We start from the raw sequence: 2,500 nt of genomic DNA, 5'->3' as shown, positions 1-2,500 counted from the left end.
CATAGCTAAATGGCTTGGTGGGGAGTTTTGTGAAAAAATGAAATTCGTGGTTTTTGAGTTGTGAAGGTTGGAAAGGCCTCCAAATGCCCCCAAATGAATACCATGAAAGTCTTGGTGCACGAAAGTTTTGAGTTGGTTGGGTTTTGCACATGGCCAAGTTGGTCGGTGCACCACGGCATAGCTAAATGGCTTGGTGGGGAGTTTTGTGAAAAAATGAAATTCGTGGTTTTTGAGATGTGAGGGTTGGAATGGCCTCCAAATGCCCCCAAATGAATACCATGAAAGTCTTGGTGCACGAAAGTTTTGAGTTGGTTGGGTTTTGCACATGGGCAAGGTTGGCGGTGCACCACGGCATAGCTAAATGGCTTGGTGGGGAGTTTTGTGAAAAAATGAAATTCGTGGTTTTTGAGATGTGAGGGTTGGAAAGGCCTCCAAATGCCCCCAAATGAATACCATGAAATTCTTGGTGCACGAAAGTTTTGAGTTCGGAGGGTTTTGCACATGGCCAATGTTGGCGGTGCACCGCGGCATAGCTAGAAGGCTTGGTGGGGAGTTTTGTGAAAAAATGAAATTCGTGGTTTTTGAGATGTGAGGGTTGGAAAGGCCTCCAAATGTCCCCAAATGAATACCATGAAATTCTTGGTGCACGAAAGTTTTGAGTTCGGAGGGTTTTGCACATGGCCAATGTTGGCGGTGCACCGCGGCATAGCTAGAAGGCTTGGTGGGGAGTTTTGTGAAAAAATGAAATTCGTGGTTTTTGAGATGTGAGGGTTGGAAAGGCCTCCAAATGTCCCCAAATGAGTACTGTAAAAGTGTTGGTGCACAAAAGTTTTGAATTGGATGCATTTTGCACTTGGCCAAGTTGGTCGGTGCACCGCGACTAGATAGCTTGGTGCCAAAATTTGTCAAATTTAAGACCTTGGCCAAACTGAATGAAATTTTGTGGGGAGGTTCCTGATATTGTTTAGTGGTGGACTGGAAAAAATGAGGTCGAAATTCGAAGTCTACATGTGCTTTTCTATTTTTCCCGATTTTACACATACCCGGTAAGTAAAAAAAATAAAAAAAATAGTTCCCCTTGGAGAAAAATTATGAAATTTGGTGAGCAAGGAGATACCATTATTCTACGAATTACTGCAAAAAATCGCATCAAAATTCGAAGTGTAGCCCGAGATATGGACTTATGTCTGCTCAAAAAAAGTGTATCTACTTGTACAATTTTGCCTTTTGCATATTAACCTCTTATAGGGGGGGAGTGCTCCTTGAGCCGGCCAGCTCCACACTGGCAGGTTTTAAAGGGAGCTTGATGAGGCCTCCCCCCTCACGTGGTGCGTGCGTTAGCATGTTTATCATGGCACAACTAGCCTCTTCATAGTTGTTGAGCTTTATTAATACCAACACACGGTCGTCACTGATCGTTGGTTAGCTCGGCAGCTAGTCCCTCGGATATTGTGGAAAGTTATTTTCATGCCTAGCGATGCTTGACCATGCGTCACTTGATGTTTCCATTTGCTTGCTTGCCCATGGTAGGTGGGGGGTGGACCGTCTTGTGGTGTGGTGTCTTGCGAACGTGAGGGTGTGTGAGTTGTAATCGAGATGCACTTGCTGGCTGGCTCCATGCCTTGCGTATCGAACGGTCAAGCATGCATCTCTTCCATTTTCACCCGTTGCCTTGGGTGATATTGGTTGATCAGTCCCTGTGTTGCCTACCCACTAGACGGTACTTCTGTGGTTGCTTCGAATTCTATCTTTCCATCACGAAGAGGTGTTGGAGGATCCTAATGTCACGCACGTGTTCCATCTAGTGAAACATCTCAGTGATGCACGTGTTGTGGCTAGTTCTTTTGGATGCGGTGCATTATATGAACTCGGGTTTACTTTAGCGACCCAGTTAACATAATTCGGTTGTGTCCCTTGATTGAGACGTTGTCCTTGAACTTGTTGTGAGCAATATCGTTCTTCCACAACCCGTCGTCTTGAGTGCGATGGAAGGCAAATAAGATGTGCTTTGGCATGTCATGCACGTACTCGATTGCGGGAAGTGTGAGAAAGTGTTGTTGACAACCCGTGGGAAATGGAATGTGGCAAATCGTGATGAGCTCTTCGTGGATCTGCGAAGAAGACGACCTTTGGGCCTGTTGGAAACGAGGGAGGCGATGTTGAACTGCGAAGAAGATGGACTTTTGGGTTGTTTGAATCAATGGGAGGCCACGCGAGAACTCCGAATACTATGGACTCTTGGGTTGTTGGAAGCAACGGGAGGCCCCGCTAGAACTCCGAATACTACGGACTCTTGGGTTGTTGGAAGCAAGGGGAGGCCCCGCTAGAACTCCGAATACTATGGACTCTTGGGTTGTTGGAAGCAAGGGGAGGTCCCGCTAGAACTCCGAATACTACGGACTCTTGGGTTGTTGGAAGCAAGGGGAGGCCCCGCTAGAACTCCGAATACTATGGACTCTTGGGTTGTTGGAAGCAAGGGGAGGCCCCACTAGAACTCCGA

Source organism: Vigna unguiculata, unplaced genomic scaffold (assembly GCF_037176805.1).
Source record: "Vigna unguiculata cultivar grain cowpea cultivar isolate G323 ecotype 2 unplaced genomic scaffold, ASM3717680v1 ptg000048l_ERROPOS388272, whole genome shotgun sequence".
Lineage (NCBI taxonomy): Eukaryota > Viridiplantae > Streptophyta > Magnoliopsida > Fabales > Fabaceae > Vigna > Vigna unguiculata.
Note: the sequence above shows the minus strand (reverse complement) of the source record.